This window comes from Engraulis encrasicolus, chromosome 5 (genome assembly GCF_034702125.1).
Source record: "Engraulis encrasicolus isolate BLACKSEA-1 chromosome 5, IST_EnEncr_1.0, whole genome shotgun sequence".
In the NCBI taxonomy this organism is placed as follows: Eukaryota; Metazoa; Chordata; class Actinopteri; order Clupeiformes; family Engraulidae; genus Engraulis; species Engraulis encrasicolus.
In genome coordinates, this window is record NC_085861.1 from 16919457 (window position 1) to 16939660 (window position 20204).

The following is a 20204-nucleotide window of genomic DNA, read 5'->3' on the forward strand; positions in this document are numbered from 1 at the left end:
TGTAGCTCTTTGTGAGAAATATTGCTGCAGTGTGTTCTGGTATAAGGAACGGACCTGTGGTGGGGAGTCTATCAGTGAGCTGGTGCCACTGTCACACATTAAATTTTATTAACAATTATCCCCTTGTATTGATTGGGAAATGTTATACTGATCTTTTTTCATCATTAGCTCCTGACTGTATACCAGGGATTTTTTAAATCATTTTTTTCATCATCATCTCCGCCACATATAGGCATGTCATCCTGAGTTTGTGGTCTGTTTGATTGTTTGTTCATTGCTAGGTGCACGGCTTGCCACTAGGTGGCACCAAATCCTTATTTACTAGTAGACACAGTTAGCAACAACTTCCTTGTCACGGGACTTGCAGCTAGCCAGTTGATAAGAGACACTTTAAATACCACAAGAGCTGAAATGAACGTTGTTCTTCCCTACCTTTTTCCACCAAGTCAATATTAGGCATTGATATGCTCTACTCCTTACAATTAATTTCCCCCTCATATAAGGACGACTGGAATTAGCCAGAATTTAATCCACAAGGCCTGGCACTCTGCATAAATCTTTCTTGCAAGCTAGCCCCCTCAAAAGTAGGTTAGGCTACCGCAATTTTTGAAATTGGGATATTTAAAAAGTATGTGCCACTATTAAGACTTAATGCACCACTATTTTTACAAGAACAACCTACACACACAAAAAAATCCCTCTCCTGACAAACCGCGTCCAGTTCTATAAAAAAGAATACCCTGAAAAAGAACACCCTGTTGTTTCTACAGCTCCTAGAAGCGAGACAAATAAATTAAATACTTTGCCATGCACCTCATATTGACATAGCAAATGTATCAATGAGCAAGTCATATTGGTCACAAAGAAGTTAATCTTACATTCTTTCAGTCTTCTATGGCGAGTTAGGCCTTCAGGTGACTCGTCTTCGCCATATTATGAGACAGCAGCCTGTGAAAACATGGTAAATAGAATAACCCATTAACCTTGGGTCCTAATATAATACATGGACATAAACTAGCCTACATTATTTAGACAAGGTCAGTAGACCTCCACGTGAAACAATAAGAAAAAGTGACCATACATAATTTCAATTTCTTGAAGAGGCCATCTACACATATTTGTGCAACAAGTGCTGTTTTGAGGACCCATACTTTTTAAGGACAGGTTGCCTACTGTTTGCAAATGGCAGGGTATTTCACATTGATTTCGGGGTGGCGTGCTCAACTTGACCACTCTGGTCGACATTGAGCTCGCGCTGATACATTGGGCTCGCGTTACTGAGAACGATTCCCTGATTGACGCTCCCAACGCAGGACGCTCCCCTGTCGGCTCGCTCCCACTAGCCAGACTATCGGTCCCACCGCCATATAACGGAGCTAGTTATCTTTTTGATGTTAGTTTTTTTGTTTCTAACCCTAACCCTGACCCTAAACCTAACCCTAAATTGCTTGTATGTGGCAGTGTATGATAATACGTGAAATATAATCGGGTGGGACTACACGTCCGGGAGTGATAGAAACACCTGGGACTGCACGTCCGGGAGCGATCTCAGTTGGGAGTGTCCATCTACCACCGTTTCAAAGTAGCATGGAACTAAATTATATCCCACCTTTGACTTGATTTTACGCCGGTGGGTCTTGGAACCCCTGTGTGACTGCCTAGGTTTCAGGATAGAGAAAGTAAAACAAAAATCATTGAGTAAAATCGATGGGGGACAAAAACGTCGCTACTTGAGGAAAAATAGCATTACTACAGGGATGTTAGCTACTCGATACATAGTAGTGACGCTACGACCAAGCTACTAGAGAATGTAATTAAACTAGTCGCTTCGCTACTGCCCAGCACTGAAAATCAACATACCCAGACGGCACACCAGTCTTTCCAACGTCGCCTATGCATTTTTGCCGCTGTAAAATACATTGGCAAGGCGTCTAAGCGTTAGTTCATCAGCGAAATACCGGGCAGACGTGAAAAATGAGCAGTGCCCAGAATCTAGTTGATGAGCTAACGCAATAGCATGCTAACGGTAGCCTTTGTCTATCTTTAGGCAGGGGAAAGGCAACTGAGAACGAGCAATGTCAAACAATTTACCATCAACAAGTATACTTAACATATTCACCGTTTCACCACAGCATTTTGTCATTACGATGCTCGCAAGTCATCAGAATTTACTAGCGTACAGCAGCAACTAGTGTAGTCACATTGAGGGGACTTGAGCTACCAGCTATGTAAAACGGCTGTGCCATAACTTAGCAATGGCGGATCTGTGTTCAGAGGAGCTATTCAATCGCTCTTGAGTACTGAAACTTTAAACCACAGTTGAGTAAAATGTACTTACATGTATATGACGCCCATTTTCCGTTGGTATGTGAGGAACTTTTCCCCCATATCGCCAAGAAACTTGTAAACCACACAGACAACGCGTGGTTCTGTCCAATCAGGAGAGTAGGGTCTGTCTGCGTCCTGCAAGACAGGGGCGTGTCTTGAGAAGGCGTGTCTCGAGCGGTCTGAAGGCGTGTCTCGAGCGGTCTGAAAAATGGATTACACCACAGCCCTTTGAAGCCCGTTGGAGCCATTGAAACCCATTCAAAACTTCATTTTTTCGATCTGACACAGAATATTTTTAATTTAGACCTAAAGACACACCATCCCAGATAGCAGATATTTTGGCTTTGTTTTGGCAGATATCTGCAATTTATGGCTTCCTTTTGGCAAGCCATAAGCTTTTGGCAAAATTTTGGCATGGTTATGGTTGACCTGGGCGCCAGTGAATTGGGGCGTTCCTCTGGAAAGCAAAAAAAACAAAGATTTGGCTAAAATATGGGTTGTTTATGGCTTCCCACAACACATTAAAACGCGCGGACTGTGAATGAATGAGTTATGGCCAGGTTATGGCATGTGTCAGGTTAATCTGAACCTCGGGTGGAGAGCGGGACAGCAACGTTCTACATTGGTGCGCTTACGGCAACCCAAAAGACTGCCAAAATCAACTGTCAAGAGAAACTCCTGCTTGCCTCACTTCAGTTTCCCCAGCGCCGGTGTGTGTCAGACTTCAGTTTATGCAGGTAAGTGCAGTTGAAACGTTTTTATATTAAATACAACCGCTGATGACTTAAGAGATGAGGGATTTTGTGTTATCGGTTTTCATGTTGATTTCTAGGTCTGTGACCGTCGGTTTCCGTGTTATGCGCTGAAACTTAGATACCCTTTTAACAGGAGCTAAAACACAAACGTCTGTGACACACAACTGTGACATTTAATCTTAGTTGCTACCCTCATACTCAGTAACGGTTGATTAAGTGTTGTTCTGTGGTTGAAATTCACTTTCAGATATCAATGCCAAGGGCATTTCAATCAAAGAACAACAACACTAGCAATCCCAGATAACTGCCCAACGACAGCTAGTAAAAGCCGGGAGCTAGCTAACTCAGGCATGGAGCATCTTCTACCTATCTGCACAAAGCAGAGCACTATCTAGCAATATCTGTCTGTCACGGAAAGTGTTGGACTCACTCTAATTCTAGCCTTCTACTGAAGCAATCGAGTGAATCTGCTTTTTTCTACATTGTCTTTTCAGATGTGCTGCTGCTGAAGGCAGTCACCCGGTGGAGGAACTTGTTTTTTGACAGGCATACTACAGGTTGGTTCCACAATTTATTAACCTCTCTCTCTGGTCTAATCTTCGTTCGTTGTGAAAGTCCTTGCTTTTAATGTAACTGCTTTTAAGTATACGTCTGTATTGGGTAATGCAATGGTCGGTTTGTGTTTAAGCGCTGGCTATTTAACATGATCAGTTGTTAAGGCAGTGCGGTAAAGTTAGTTTGATATTGGAAATTCATTTGACATTCAAAATAAAAACTTGATGGATCTGAAAAATAAGTCTTGCGGTACATGAGGGACTTCTGTCCCTATGTTAAAAATATGGTTTGAGGACTCAAGGTCAAAAGGTCAAGGAGCCTAATTAGTTTATATCAACATATTAAATATTTTTATTATTTGTAGAATTACTTGAGTGCTAAATCTAAAAAACAAGTCTTGTGGTAAATGAGGTATATTTATCTCTGTTTTATAAAACTGGTGTGGTGATCCGAGGTCAAAAGGTCAAGGAGCCTAATTCATTTACAACACATTTTTTATGATTTAATTTTTTTCTGAATAGACAGAATGAAGAATGACAAAATGAACTCTTGTGGCATATGAGGGACACATGCCTCTGTGTTACAAAACTGGTTAACCGACTCAAGGTCAAAAGGTCGCGGAGCCTAATTCAATAATCACTCATTTCTGTAAATATTATTATTAAAATACCCACCAAAGTGATTCATCTGTAAAACAAGTCTTGTGGCAAATGATGGACATTTATGTCTGTGTGATACACCTGGTGTGGTGAGCCAAGGTCAAAAGGTCAAGGAGCCTAATTCATTTATACCACCATTTTAAATATGTTTTATTATTTATAGAATTACTTGAGTGCGTAATCTAAAAAATAAGTCTTGTGGTAAATGAGGTATATTTATCTCTGTTTTATAAAACTGGTGTGGTGATCAGAGGTCAAAAGGTCAAGGAGCCTAATTCATTTACAACACATTTTTTATGATTTTATTTTTTTTCTGAATTGACAGAATGAAGTATGACAAAACTAACTCTTGTGGCATATGAGGGACACATGCCTCTGTGTTACAAAACTGGTTAACCGACTCAAGGTCAAAAGTTCGCGGAGCCTAATTCATTTATATCACTCATTTCTGTAAATATTATTATTAAAATACCCACCAAAGTGATTCATCTGTAAAACAAGTCTTGTGGCAAATGATGGACATTTATGTCTGTGTGATACACCTGGTGTGGTGAGCCAAGGTCAAAAGGTCAAGGAGCCTAATTCATTTATACCACCATTTTAAATATTTTTTATTATTTATAGAATTACTTGAGTGCTAAATCTAAAAAACAGGTCTTGTGGTAAATGAGGTATATTTATCTCTGTTTTATAAAACTGGTGTGGTGATCAGAGGTCAAAAGGTCAAGGAGCCTAATTCATTTACAACACATTTTTTATGATTTTATTTTTTTTCTGAATTGACAGAATGAAGAATGACAAAATGAACTCTTGTGGCATATGAGGCACACATGCCTCTGTTTTACAAAACTGGTTAACCGACTCAAGGTCAAAAGGTCGCGGAGCCTAATTCATTTTGTATCACTCATTTTTGTAATATTATTATTAAAATACCAACCAATGTGATGAATCTGTAAAACAAGTCTTGTGGCAAATGAGGGACATTTATGTCTGTGTGATAGACCTGGTGTGTTGAGCCAAGGTCAAAAGGTCAATGAGCTTAATTAGTTTATATCAAAAATTTAAATATTTTTATTATTTATAGAATTATTTGAGTGCTAAATTTAAAAAACAAGTCTTTTGGTAAATGAGGTATATTTATCTCTGTTTTATAAAACTGGTGTGGTGATCAGAGGTCAAAAGGTTGACCTGGTGTGGTGATCCAAGGTCAAAAGACCAAGGAGCCTAACTCGTTTATACCACCATTTGAAATTATTTCATTATTTATAGAATTACTTGAGTGATGCATCTAAAAAAAACAAATCTTTTGGTACATGACATACATGAATCTCTGTTTTATAAAACTGTTTTGGTGATCCAAGGTCAAAAATTCAAGGAGCCTAATTCATTTACAACACAATTTTTATAAAAAAAAATTCTCCCAAATGGACTGAATGAAAAATGACAAAATTAACTCTTGTGGCATACTAGGGACATGTGCCTCTGTGTCATAAAAATGGTTAAGAAACTCAAGGTCAAAATGTCAAGTAGAATAATGCATTTTCCTCACTTTTTTTATAAAGTGATACATCTGTAAATGAAGAATGAAAAATGAATGAAGAATGAAAAATCCTTTTGTGACATACAACGGACATTGGTTTGCAACATTGGTTTTGTGATTCAAGGTCAAAAGTTCCAGTAGCCTTTTTCACAACTTATGAAAACACACTTGTGAACTGTATAACTTTGTCAAAAGCATGCAGTACTTGATTTTCTGCATGTGAGTAACCAATCGGAATGTCAGAGTTCGGTACTTCTAGCCTGTTCATTGGTAGTTAAAGCCGCGGGAACTTTCAGCGAACGTTCCATGATAGAGTGGCGAGTAAGCGAGCAAGCGAAAAGCTAGCTTTGTGTGTGTACGCCGCCTAATAGTCTAAATTCGCTCTGGTCGCTCAGTTTGCTTCTCTCCTGGCGAATTCCCTCTAGTAGTTTTATTCGCCTTCCCTCATAGACAAATAATGACTTCCGCCGCTCAGGTTGCGTAATTCGCTTGCTTGGTGTACATGTGGCATTAGGGTTGCAACATGCTAATAACACTAATTCTGAGATTTGACCTTGGCTCACCACACCAGGTCTATCACACAGACATAAATGTCCCTCATTTGCCACAAGACTTGTTTTACAGATTCATCACATTGGTGGGTATTTTAATAATAATATTACAAAAATGAGTGATATAAATGAATTAGGCTCCGTGACCTTTGGACCTTGAGTCGGTTAACCAGTTTTTTAACATAGAGGCATGTGTCCCTCATATGCCACAAGAGTTCATTTTGTCATTCTTCATTCTGTCAATTCAGAAAAAAATAAAATCATAAAAAATGTGTTGTAAATGAATTAGGCCCCTTGACCTTTTGACCTCTGATCACCACACCAGTTTTATAAAACAGAGATAAATATACATCATTTACCACAAGACTTGTTTTTTAGATTTAGCACTCAAATAATTCTATAAATAATAAAAATATTTAAAATGGTGGTATAAATGAATTAGGCTCCTTGACCTTTTGACCTTGGCTCACCACACCAGGTGTATCACACAGACATAAATGTCCATCATTTGCCACAAGACTTGTTTTACAGATGAATCACTTTGGTGGGTATTTTAATAATAATATTACAAAAATGAGTGATATAAATGAATTAGACTCCGCGACCTTTTGACCTTGAGTCGGTTAACCAGTTTTGTAACACAGAGGCATGTGTCCCTCATATGCCACAAGAGTTCATTTTGTCATTCTTCATTCTGTCAATTCAGAAAAAAATAAAATCATAAGAAATGTCTTGTAAATGAATTAGGCTCCTTGACCTTTTGACCTCTGATCACCACACCAGTTGTATAAAACAGAGATAAATATACCTAATTTACCACAAGACTTGTTTTTTAGATTAAGCACTCAAGTAATTCTATAAATAATAAAAATATTTAAAATGGTGGTATAAATGAATTAGGCTCCTTGACCTTTTGACCTTGGCTCACCACACCAGGTGTATCACACAGACATAAATGTCCATCATTTGCCACAAGACTTGTTTTACAGATGAATCACTTTGGTGGGTATTTTAATAATAATATTTACAGAAATGAGTGATATAATTGAATTAGGCTCCACGACCTTTTGACCTTGAGTCGGTTAACCAGTTTTGTAACACAGAGGCATGTGTCCCTCATATGCCACAAGAGTTCATTTTGTCATTCTTCATTCTGTCTATTCAGAAAAAAATTAAATCATAAAAAATGTGTTGTAAATGAATTAGGCTCCTTGACCTTTTGACCTTTGATCACCAGACCAGTTTTATAAAACAGAGATAAATATACCTCCTTCACCACAAGACTTGTTTTTTAGATTTGGCACTCAAATAATTCTATAAATAATACAAATATTTAAAATATTGATATAAACTTATGAAGCTCATTGACCTTTTGACCTTGGCTCACCAAACCAGGTCTATCACACAGACATAAATGTCCCTCATTTGCCACAAGACTTGTTTTACAGATTCATCACATTGGTTGGTATTTTAATAATAATATTACAAAAATGAGTGATATAAATGAATTAGGCTCCGCGACCTTTTGACCTTGAGTCGGTTAACCAGTTTTGTAACACAGAGGCATGTGTCCCTCATATGCCACAAGAGTTCATTTTGTCATTCTTCATTCTGTCTATTCAGAAAAAAATAAAATCATAAAAAATGTGTTGTAAATGAATTAGGCTCCTTGACCTTTTGACCTCGGATCACCACACCAGTTTTATAAAACAGAGATAAATGTACCTCATTTACCACAAGACTTGTTTTTTAGATTTAGCACTCAAGTAATTCTACAAATAATAAAAATACTTAATATGTTGATATAAACTAATTAGGCTCCTTGAACGTTTGACCTTGAGTCATCAAACCATATTTTTAACATAGGGACAGAAGTCCCTCATGTACCACAAGACTTATTTTTCAGATCCATCAAGTTTTTATTTTGAATGTCAAATGAATGTCCAATATCAAACTAACTTTACCGCACTTGGTAAGGCAGTGTGTATTGTTCAGCTATCAACAACAGGGGGTAAACCGTATACAGAAATGTGGCCCATGTAGGCCTATGTAATCTTGCTCTAACATTTGTAATACCTCAACACAGAGAGTAGCTTACTAGAGGTGTCAAAGGTAAAAGTAGAAGTGAATTCATGGTGAAATGTAAACAAACGCCTGCCCCCAGACCAGGATCTCTGAAAAGACTGAATAAGGGGGAAAAAACACCTCAGATATGCCTACTGACAAGTCCAGGGTAGTGGGAGCATTATTAATTGTCAGAAAGCTTTAACAATGGCACATGATATAACATAGTGACTAGTCTGTTTCACCAGTTATTTTACTGTAGGCAATGAGATAGATAGCCTACTGCTTTGTTGTTATTGAAAAACCTAAAAGCTAGGTTAAAAAAACCTCCAATTTGACCAGTACTCTGATCTTAGAATCAGTGGGCTACTATATACTCAAGTGCAAGTTATATGTTTTGGCAGGGTTTTGTTTGATTGAGTATTGTTTTTTTCCCCTATTTTTTTTATCCCTTTTACTTTTGACAATTCCGTAGATGGTTGTACAATCTACTGTAGCCTACTACTCATGTCATTTAAAATGTATAAAATATGAAATAACATCTACATTCTCTTTTCAGATGCTGTGCTGCGACAACGGACACTGCAGTCACCTGTGGGAGGGGTCAATCAAATCGGATCTCAAAAACAGGTACCAAATTTTAATAACACCCCTCCCCCCTCTCCCGTCTATTACTCTATTAATCAAGTGCATTTGTGCCGCCACTTGTCCAGGACACCCTTGTTAAAAGAGATTTTTAATCTCAACGGGTTTAATTTCCTGGTTAAATAAAGGTTAAATAAAAGAAGAAAAAAAATTTAATGCCACTGTTTTCAAAGTTACTTTTGCATGTAGTAATTCAAATTTGGTTTATCTTTTTATTCTTTCCTAGATGTCGCGAATCTGATCTGATCTACCTACCTCTATGTGGCAATAGAGTACCTGCTTTTACTGGCCAGGGGACCAAGATGAAAACAAGAGGCCTGTACCCAGACATCCAAGCACCCATCAAGTCACCCAGTCCTCCACCACCTGCCGTGCAGCTATACTCATCCATCAAATCCAGCCACTTGCCCACCCTAACCAGTCACAGCATTTGGAGGCAATAAAGTATAATGAAATGTATTTAATTGTCTTGGTTTTTTTTTCTAGATGCATAAATATTCCAGTTTCATTGTTGAAAATCACGCATTTATTAAATGTGCAATTTTCAACAATAAAACAGGAATATTTAGTGATCCCAAATGTAGCCATAATGGGGCCAAATGTCACTTATTTGTCTTATAAGTTTCTCTGTATACCGGTACTTACATTATACGTATACAGGGAAACTTATAAGACAAATAAGTGACATTTGGCCCCATTATGGCTACATTTGGGATCAATTATGGGTACATTATGGCAGTATTTAGGGTCATTTATGGCTGTTCTGGGAGAGTTATGGGTACATTATGGCTGAATTATGGGTACATTATGGCAGTATTTAGGCTCATTTATGGCAGTTCTGGGACAGTTATGGGTACTTTATGGCTGCATTTTGGCTGAAGGGTGGGGTCTGGAATTCCTTTTGGGGCCTTTAAGGCTGTACGTGGAAATCCCAAATAGGTTTTGGGTGAACTTTGGTCAATTTATGGCTGGGTTTGGTTGGTTTTGGCATGCCAAATTTGGGCCACTTTTGGACAAGGCCAAGACACAATTTGGCCCAAAACTCTGCCAAAAACATTTTGCTATCTGGGATGGGTCCTGTTTAAAAGTTGAGAACCTCAGCTTTCCATAACTGAAAGCGGTATTTTCCTAGCAGCTACCAATCCGAAGGTAGCCTACTTTAAGTGCGGAATTACTTTTCTAAAGATAGCGTTTTGTTTCCTTGGAAACGGACGCGGTTTATGTGTTACGCACACGCTATTTGACTCGGTTTTGCACTATTATGGATGCATTTCTAATCTTGACATGTTAATGGACAATCTATGCGAATTTCATAATGTGTTTTATGTGATATGGGAGTAAATGTGTTTACATCCCGTCTGGGATTTGTTAAAATAGCTGGCCCGCTAGTTAGCTAGCAAGTGCTAGCTCTACACTACATCATGTGTCAAAAGTGGGAAGATTTGCCGACACTCAAGGCTGTGGATATAATGAACTGGTCTGTGAATGTTTTCAAAATGTTTTGCTTTGACAAATTGCTGATATTAAACATCCAAATCCTGGTGTTTCTTTGTGTATGTTTGGGCCATTGAGACAGATCGATTGTAATATCTATTTACTTGCTAGCTAACTAGCGGACTAGCTAACAAATCCCAGAGGGGCGTACTGTTAACACATTTTACTCCCATGTTCCATAAAAACGCATTTTGAAACTCGCACAGATTATTCATTAGAATGTCAAGATTAGAAATGCATCCATAATAATGCAAAACCGAGTCAAATGACATACATTGTTTTATCGCTTCGTCAGTCTGTCTGGCTTCATCTCTGTTCCGTTTCCAAGGAAACAAAACGCTATCTTTAGAAAAGTAACCCCGCACTTAAAGTAGGCTACCTTCGGATTGGTAGATGCTAGGAAAATGCCGTTTTCAGTTATGGAAAGCTGAGGTTCTCAGCTCTCATCAGCTGAGGTTCTCAGTATCTCATCATTATATGAAATACCGTTTAACAACTTTTATTCACTGTTTGAATTCGTATGGCGGCGCTAAATCCTGTTTCCTGCCACTACCGGTAGGCGTGTCTCGAGAGGGCGTGTCTCGAGCGAGAGGTGGGCGTGTCTTTAGTGGACGCAGGACGCAGCCGGACACTATTGAATCAGGAAGGTGATGTTGACCGCGGCTGATGGCTTCTTTGTGGCTTGTGTGTGGAATTCGCATTGTGCCAATTAGTTTTACTGCCACCTAAAGGCTTGGTGTAGAACTAATTTAACCAGAGACTGTCTATTTTCAACTAACTTGAACAATCCTTGCTTTAGTTCAGAATACCATTTAAAAACCAGAGTGGCCAAGCACATTGATGTTTTTCCTCAAAAGCAGCAGAGGAACCTTTTTAATTCGAAGGGTCACTTCAAAATGTAGGCCTATGTCCAAGAAAGATCATTCAGATGATTCTATTTTGATAGCCTATTCTGTAGGTTCATTTAAATGTTTATAGCACAGATCGAATTGTTTGATCAACTTAATTTCTGAGCTTATAGTATCATAATAAAATGTACTGACAGCAAAGCTGTGGCTAGTAGAAAGGTTTATGCAGGGGTGGGGAACCTTTTTCATTCGAGGGGCCACTTCAAATTCCTACCATGGTCATAAAATCCTCCGGGGGCCGTACTATGAACACAAATCAGGATTTCCCCATAAAATTTAGGCCTATATAGACACCTTTAGGCCTATATAGACATATAGACATCTTTAAAGGTAGACACCTTTAAAACAGTCCCCACCTTTTCTAGGTCCCCTGAATATAACTTAATTGCATTGGAAATGTAATTTCTAAGATTCCTTTAGGCCTGCAAAATATGTCATAGGCCTATTTCATGTGAAGTTGCAAAACATTATAATGATATCAGGGGCCGGATAAAACCGCCTCAAGGGCCCTCGAGACATAGGTTCCCTACCCCTGGTTTAATGGTTAGTGATTCTGAAAAACACCACTGGGCAGCGTGAAAAAACATACACACACACACACCAGGGCTTGAAACTGGCACCAGCCAACCGGCCAAATGCTGGTAAAACTTGGCTGTGGCTAGTAATACTTTCAGTGTCACTAGCCAATTTGGCTGGCAGCTTATTCCTTGGTATGACATACGCATCATAGCCTATATTCTATTGTTTGCCCCTATTGTATCAACTGTTTGTATTTAAGTTCAAGAAAAAGCTCAATAACTCAGTTTCTATTTGCTTGATATACTTCCATGTAGAAAGCTATACTCTAATATTGCTTTAGCACCTCATCTTTTGAGGTTAGATGAACACCATCATGATAAAGAAAGAAAAAAACAATATAAAATATGTGGCTAGTGGAATACCTGAATGGCTAGTGACTCGGGGAAACCACTAGCCACAGTGGCCAAAAAAGTTAATGTCAAGCCCTGACACACAGACACACAGACACATTTTAGTAAAAGGCCAAAAAATGCCCTTGGGCCCCCAACAATCCCGTTGCCTAGGGACCCCAAAATCCTAGAAACAGGCCTGCCGACCCCCCACTCCCTCCCACCCACCTGACCTCACCCCACCCCACCCCACTTGAAATTGACTGGGGCAGCTCCCGACCTGATCACTGGCATTTACATATTAAAGGCTCTTCTAAGAAGGGGATGGGAGGGGGGCATGGGGGAGCCGCAAATGCTGTGGCTTGAGGTATGAGGCAATTTAAGGTGCAAAACTCATCCACAAATTCCTCTTTTCATGCAGTGTCCCATATCAGCCAAAAAGTTAATCATAATTTACATAGTTACTCATAAATTGAACAGAATAACTATGCAGTTGTTATTTATTTAGTAAGGTGCCATTTCCACGTAGCAGGATAATTTTACATGTGGATATTTTGTTCTCCTTTTTAAGCGGAAACACGACAAAATTGTTTTTTTTTTTAGGCAGGTTTTTTGATATGGCTACATGGAGATAGAAGGCCAATACCAATGCTTTTTCAGAAATAGTACAATACGTGGAAGCGGTTTCTAAATTCCTTTTTAAGCGGAAACACGACAAAATTGATTTTTTTTAGGCAGGTTTTTTGATATGGCTACGTGGAGATAGAAGGCCAATACCAATGCTTTTTCAGAAATAGTACAATACGTGGAAGCGGTTTCTAAATTCATCCTCACTGTTGTCCTAGTTTTCTAGGCTCATTGGTGGTGTTAATGTGCATAGGCATGGTGTGATGTGACGGTGGAAAAAGGAATGGATGGGGGGGGGGGAAATCAGTTTATTTTCTCGTTGAGGACCCAGTGGCAGCAGAGGGGTTGAAGTACAGGGGTAGTAATGTCAGCATCTGAAACAGCACAGAAACAAGAGACAAACAGTACATAAAATGTAAAAAAAAAAAAAAAAAACAGCGACACTGCATACCAACCATTGACACACAGCTGCACATATATTATAAAAGTATCCAGTGAGGCTCATGAACTGACCTGTGGTGAGAGTGAGTGTCAAATGTTTATGTTAAAAAGCATCATGAGATTAACTTACAGTTTGAGGATCTCTTCTGACCCCTGTAACGGTAGATTCTTCTCAGGCCCATGACCTGAAGACGTGGGCTCATGGACTGACCTGTGACAAGAGCTAGAAAGTCAAATGTCTGAAGTGTCACCGTCTACAGGCTCTTCCTACAGCAGGGGTGGGGAACCTATGTCTCAAGGGCCGTTTCACCGGGCCCCCCCGACATAATTTCAATGTTATGCAGCTTCACATGAAATAAAACACATTTTGTAAATGAATCTTAGGAATGACATTTGCAATACAATTAAGTTATATTCAGGTGACAAAGAGAAGGTGGGGTCTGTTTTGAAGCTGGCTGCCTTCAATATAGGCCTTACCTGCCTGTGGATGAAAAGTCTATCATCTATATTGACCCTTTTAATTTAAAAGTGTACTCGCTACTCTGTGGTATTTTTTATACAGTCAAGGATAAGTGGGGCAGTCATTGGTAAGCGGTTAGGGTGTCCTGTAGCCCAGGGCTGAACAACCCAAAGGTTGCTGGTTCATCTCCCAGCCCGCCAGGTTGGTGGAGGGAGTAATTAACCAGTGCTCTCTCCACCATCCTCCATGACTGAGGTACCCCAAGTATGGTACCTTCCCGCCACACTGCAACATACTGCTCCCTTGGGATGCCAATGTAGGCTGCACCCTTGCACAGGTGAGGCATAAAATGCAATTTCGTTGTGTGCAGTGTATACTTGTGTGCTGTGTCACAATGGCAAAGGTGGGCTTTCACTTATATACACCTAGAGATTTTTTCCCCTGAGTCCAATGTTTTTAAAACAGTTGAAACATGAACATTTCCAGTCAATATTTACAATGGAATAGTAGACCTCTGTGTCATATTCCCAAGGAATGGTAGCATCGCATCTGCTGTGCTGTGCTGAGTCAAAGTAATTCATAAGCCTACTGGTTGTGTTTTCCCTGCCCATTCACAACTTTGATGGCCTGCAATTTATTCAGATGTGTTCTACAACTTTTTGATGAAACTTCCATTTTACATTTGATACCACAAACTAGGCTTACTTGTTGTGCTGTGTGGATTTTTGTTGAGCAGGGATCTCACTTACCAATTAGCATGTTTTCCTCTTGTTACCAGCATCAGTCTGAACCTGACTGGACACCTGTGCACTTCACCATATGTGAACTCTGAGGGCAAGTGTAGAAGCCTGGCAAATAAAGACAGGAATAAGTCGGTCTCAGTATCACTGTGCAACTACATTCACAATGTAATATGTTGGTTGAATTCTGTCCATCACAATTTAATATTATGGTTTACATTTCGGCATACAACTTTCACAATGCCATATTAGTTACATTTAGCTAGCTAGTGTCCTATTTGGTAAGGACATGTACAAGTGATGTAGGCTGTACAGCAGGGGTGGGCAACTTTCATTATAAGGTGGGCCAACATTTTTAATTACCACAATCAGTGGGCCACATCACCACGCACTTGAATTTACAAAAGGATACTTCACTTTTTCTTTATTTATACCTGAATGCTTACACTATTGATTTATAGGGGGTTAAAAACTGTCCTGCGCCCGAGCCTCCAGTTGCCCATCCCTGCTGTACAGTATCCTAACAGCAAGGCTCTCGTAGTATTTCAAATAATGGTCTATATAAAAACTGGTTATAATAGGTACAGTGCAGCATAAACAGGGTTGAGGGGGTGGTTTCTTTTATTTCGTTGTACCTACCGAGTAGTTTAGCCAATGTCTGTGTGACACGTTCATGCTGCCACCTCCACAGCATCCTCTTCACAACCGCAGGGGCAAAGCATCCTTTTTCAGTCCAAGATATAGACTAGAAAATGAGTGACAGCATCACAATCAGGTATGCAAGTGTAGTGGACCCCCCATTTTTGTCTTTTTGTTATTCCCTTATTCTCACTCCCTGTCTTTTTGTTGTCCTGTCAGAAGTTGTCTTTTAGTTTAATTATGCTGTTGCACGTTTTCGCCAATAGATGGCATCATAGGACCAGCAATGAGTGCAGAGACCCTCTCTGGTGCAGTAGCCAGTGACTTCGGTCACATAAGAAGAACGAAACGTGGAAGTGACAGGCTTTGTTATGATACAGAAGGCAGTGGTGTCAGCTGTACAGTTATGCTGAGGAAAATGTAAATAAATAACGAACTCTACACACTTGAGGATCTTATTTATTAAGTGTTCAACATAAGCATTCACGCAATAATGCCACCAGGTCACATTTAAGATTTAACTAGGAGTATTTTGTTATGGATCTTATGTAGTGATAGACTTACCATTTCTTGTTCTGGCATATCTGGCCTATTCCCAAGAGAAGGCTGATGTCCCTGTCTGTTGATCTGATTTTGACGTCGGCAAGATGCTTCGTGCTGTCTGGGTTTCAAACCTAGTGGTGAAATGACAAGGGGTTTTATAAACAAAATGCGTATTTCTGTACATACAGTAAACAGATCTAAGAAGTTCCCAGAGCACCCTACGATAGCTGGCATGGTTGGCACAAAGACCCAAAGAGCAAAATTGTCCCAAGATTGTCTTCCAAACAATTCCACTCCAAACATTTTCCTTCTGAAATAAACAATGTCCATATCCAATCAAACCTCAGTAGGCAGCTATCTCGTCAGGTCGGCCTTACCATAGACACATCTAAGCTTATGGGCCTTACGAGTGGCCCGTAAATTTACAATCTCAAACGTCATCACCGTATAAGCCATGGCACAACACAAGCGTTTTTTTGAGAATACAAGATATCTCGGCACGTTTGCGCTAGTTATCTGAACACTGATCGTTAACGAATGGCCGAAATAGTGTAGAGCTAGCTGTCATTTATGTTGTGCTAGCTAGGGTCAAGTCGTCTCATCCAAACTAGCCACAGTAGGGCGGGGAGATTACGCTTCAAATGAACGTGAATGACTCAAAACTTAAGAAATATGTTGTTAGAATGTACCGTATACAAGGTTAGTCTATGAGGTTAAATAGTTTTCTAACATATACATATTTTATATCCCAGTTACGTACCTTATCTTCTGCACGAATCGAGGCCTCCTGTTTCATTGGGCACAATCACGTCACTGGGTAGTCTAATGGCTCGTTCAAAAAATCGAGAATCCCCAGAAAGCCGACCTAAAACCTCGGGAAAGTGGGAGTGAACATTTGGTGACGCAATGTCAGATCGATAATTATCGAGGTTGATCTCTGGCGGAAGTATAGAAGAACGAGTTCCCGAGCTTGTGTTTTGTGTGACGACACACGCATCATCAACATGGCGCCCATGCATGCAACTGACATGTAAACAGTATCATAAATGCTAAAATATCATCTTGTAATCACTATCAACAACACCAGTCAATGTCATTCAATTGCAGATGCACATATGTCAGTAATGCTGGTCTCTGGCTGTTTAATTTAGCTTACTTCAGCTAAAATTATATGTCGTGGGTGTGGAGGCTCAAGGTGAGGTGAAAAAAAAGAAAAGAGAACCAAAACAAAACAGGCATGAATCCCGATTGTTCCGGGATCAGTGGCGTTCATGCGCCAAACTCCAGAACTCGATTGTCATGTGAGCAGTGTCGTCAGCTGTCTCGAGAGGTCCCGAGCTGGTGAAGGCAACATAAGTATGATTATCAGTTTTGAGAAGTGGTGACTTGGCGTTTGGCCTACCACAAGGGTCTTATCATTCTCTAATTGTAAGCTAGCCTATTAATATAATAGCCTATATTTGGTTACGGTTTGAACTGAAATACGTTTATACATTATAAAGAAGTAAGGTCATTGAAATCGTGAAAAAAAACTGACTAAATGTGGAAGTCGTCGCTGCAGCGCCACAGAAACTCCTTCGGCTGGCTCCCTTCAGGGCGTTGGTGATGGCTGGCTAATGACCACACATCGGAACGAGAGACACCTTAAATAAGCCGCTAAAAGAATGCAGATGGTGGGAAACGAAACGTTACATTAAGACGGGAGCAGGTAATAAGAATGAAACGTGACTCCCTGTGTTTGCGGGGAGGGGGTGTAGGCTACTATGATGGCCTGGGGAGGTTGCTTCAAGGCGCAGTCTGCAGGTGACGAAGGAAGTGTCGAACGCCACAGCCGCTGTTCCTGACAATGCTCTGTAGCTTCTCTGAAGTTGCCCATTGCCTGGTTGAGATGACTGGCTCCACGAGGATTGTTATGCACATTGGCAATGGGCTGATTATTTCGGCTGGTCATAGAAATCCACACTAGTAGCCTAAACATAGGCTAGGCCAGCGTTTCCCAAACTGTGGTCCGTGCCCCCCTGGGGTTGCGCAGCCTGCCATAAGGGGGTGCGCGAGCTGAATAGAGCAATGGTAAGAGTTTTTTATACAGCATCAATGAACTTTAAGTAGTTTTTAATTGTATGCTGGAAGGGTCCATTTGAAGTGCAGTTTAACTCCAGAACTTGGAAAAGAGGATTATTCAAAACTGTGCATAATGTGCATGAATGCACAGTGAATCCATACTTGCGTGGCCATCAGCACACCAAAATATTCGCTAAGGGGGTGCGCGAGCCACAATGAAATGTACAAGGGGGTGCGCAGGGACAAAAGTTTGGGAACCGCTTAGCCTGAGTGTCATTTAATGACTACAACATTATTCCATTATTGCTGGAAAGGCAACATTAACTAAGGTTGGATTCATGTATGACTGGGTTGATCTGACAGGATTTTCATCAGCCATGTTAATACATGATATGTTAACCTTGTAATTCACACCACGAATTTCCCTCTGATATACCACATTTACTTAATGGTGAGTCCTCATCACTCATGTCATGACTCCTTATTAACTAATGATAGATTAAATATCACTATGTACATAAATCATGTGTTAATTCACCATAAATCATACATTACTTCCAACATTATTCCGTTATAATTCATGCACCATTATTGTAAAGTGTTACCGTGTGTGTGTGTGTGTGTGTGTGTGTGTGTGTGTGTGTGTGTGTGTGTGTGTGTGTGTGTGTGTGTGTGTGTGTGTGTGTGTGTGTGTGTGTGTGTGTGTGTGTGTGTGTGTGTGTGTGTGTGTGTGTGCGTTCGTGTGTGCGTGCGTGCAGCCTAACAACACTGCCACCTATTATTGGCAAGCAGGCATTTGTATTGGTCCGGATGATGATGTTAATGAGTGCGGATACAGATTACTTTCAGTCAGGAGGGAACTACAGCAAGAGATGAAAGAGATGTAGCATCACCAACCAACCGAAACTAATTCAGGGCCGAGATTGAAATTGATGTTTTATTAAAATTTAAATTGCACTACTTCTTCTACACTAAGGATTCACAATTTGCTGTTTTAAAATGTTTCTCATCTTTTGTCTCTGTTTTTTTTTCCTCATAAAGTAATGCTATAAATTGCACTAGCCTACTTCATATACACCAAGGATATTTTTTTAAACAAGTGATGCTGTAACTTTCTAGTATGTACCTATATGACAAATAAACATCATTTTATCCTTTTATCTTGGGAAGACGCTATTACTAAATCTGGTGAGTCATTCTGTCTGTCTGTTTGTCTGCCCACCTTGTTTAACACAGTTCTAACACTAACCCAAGCGGTGAAGCGATTTTTACCTGCTGTGGCGAAAATACATGGAAACATATCTGTCCTTCCACATCATCCGGCGGTAGTCGGGTGTCAGCGGGGCAGGACAGCTGAGGCAGCTGGTAAACTTGTGTTTTTGTCTTTTTTTTACAGTGGTGTAGTATAAGTATGCAATCCTGACAAAAAAAGTCGTGCAAGCTGCCTTTAAATGAGTAGGGTTATATTTTCTACGAAAGGAAACTCTTGGAAAAAGAAGAATCTCTGCAAGTTTATTAAAGGTCAAGACAGATGGCCGATCCCTTGTAGCAGCTGGCAGGTTATTCCGCCATTGGGGGACAAAGACGGAGAACTGTTTGGACAAGATTGGGATCACCTGATGTGGGAAGAGGGCAAGGATAGACGGCTGGCATGGGTGGTTCGCAGTATCCTGGAGGGAACGTAGAGGCTTTCGAGGCCAGAATGATTCAGTGTAACTGATAAAAAACATTCTTTCATTCAGTCCGTCATCCATCCCTCCATCCATCTGTCAATCCATTTGGTGAATTGTTGGTCAAGTTTGTGGAATTGTGTAACAAAAGCATTCAAGTATTTTAGGAGTGGGAGAGAGAGAGATGGGGGAGGATCAGGAAATGACCATAGCCTTGGGCCGGAATCAAAACCAGGTCGGCGGTGTAACAGTGGATGTCTGGTTAACCACCCTCCCACATCCTGCTTGCAGTCAGCACAAACCAATCAGAGTCCGTCATGGAATCAGAACACCGCTGTCCATCTATACTTTGAATGTCTTCCTATCATTGGTCAAGTTCCTGGCAATTGTGTAACAGAAGCATTCAAGTATTTCAGAGTCTCTGTCACTCTGCCAACCTCTGTGTATACATTTTTGTTCATCTTGTTTTCTGCCTCTCCAGCCCTGCCTTTCCTTTCCGTCTCTTCATCATGTCACTCAATTCTGATGTCTATTTAATTGCCATGTTGTACAGTAGGCCTACAACTTCTTCAGAACAACATTGTAATATCCCCCCACCACCCCACCCCACTCCAAC

At 40.2% G+C, this 20204-nt stretch overlaps 2 long non-coding RNA genes across 3 annotated transcripts; both read right to left on the reverse strand.

Moving 5' to 3' along the window:
- Window positions 1-731: 731 nt before the first annotated feature.
- LOC134448333 (uncharacterized) lies at window positions 732-2427 on the reverse strand. The gene is made up of 3 exons (XR_010034741.1): window positions 2339-2427; window positions 1610-1658; window positions 732-948 (listed from the first exon to the last, which is right to left on the reverse strand). It is a non-coding gene; the product is annotated as an uncharacterized LOC134448333 (long non-coding RNA).
- Window positions 2428-13324: 10897 nt separating this feature from the next.
- Window positions 13325-17057, reverse strand: LOC134448335 (uncharacterized). 2 transcript variants are annotated; one of them, XR_010034743.1, is made up of 6 exons: window positions 16618-17057; window positions 15879-15988; window positions 15315-15420; window positions 14685-14783; window positions 13606-13686; window positions 13325-13408 (listed from the first exon to the last, which is right to left on the reverse strand). It is a non-coding gene; the product is annotated as an uncharacterized LOC134448335 (long non-coding RNA). The 2 variants fall into 2 exon arrangements; XR_010034742.1 differs by having other exon boundaries at window positions 15315-15988.
- Window positions 17058-20204: the final 3147 nt, after the last annotated feature.